This window comes from Morone saxatilis, unplaced genomic scaffold (genome assembly GCF_004916995.1).
Source record: "Morone saxatilis isolate NCDOM2014 unplaced genomic scaffold, NCSU_SB_2.0 Contig7, whole genome shotgun sequence".
Classification (NCBI taxonomy): domain Eukaryota; kingdom Metazoa; phylum Chordata; class Actinopteri; family Moronidae; genus Morone; species Morone saxatilis.
Window position 1 is genome coordinate 8333266 of NW_023340246.1, and position 632 is coordinate 8333897.

Consider the following 632-nt stretch of genomic DNA (forward strand, 5'->3'; position numbering starts at 1 on the left):
CACTCCTTACTCACTCCTGTAATGAGAGCTCTTCCCCAGCTGGTGCTGCAGTCATGGCACTTTCAAGACGAATTTGACGGCTGGGAAAGATTCCCATGTTAATGACTCGTGTGTTCACGTTATCACGATGGTTGGATAGTTATAGAGTTGGATTGAAATACTGTGCTCCATTAAATGTGTGTTTAATTACACTTGGCTGATGTGAGGCAGTTTCCCAGTTGTAATTACATCTGGAATGAAAACATGAATGCCATTTACAAGTAATTACGATAACTCCTATAGGACACAAACGCGGCATCACGTGTAAACTTGTATAACACAGTTATACACATGTTAAACTTATAATCAGCTCTGGCACAGAAGGATTCTGCTGCATGTAAGGTTTAATACCTTGACAAGAATTACTCACCATTGTGGATCTGTGATTCCCAAATAGGTACTGTACCCAAGGGGGGTACCTCAAACTCAGATTATGATTTAATTAAAAAATCTATCTTCATATATGGAGCGAAGCCTGCGAGCTAGTTCAGGCAGTCAACTCAAACTGCGTTGCTATACACACATGACATGCCTCACTCCATAATCACTAACCAAGCGCACCCATTCCAATCTGGCGGTCTATTTAAACTGCA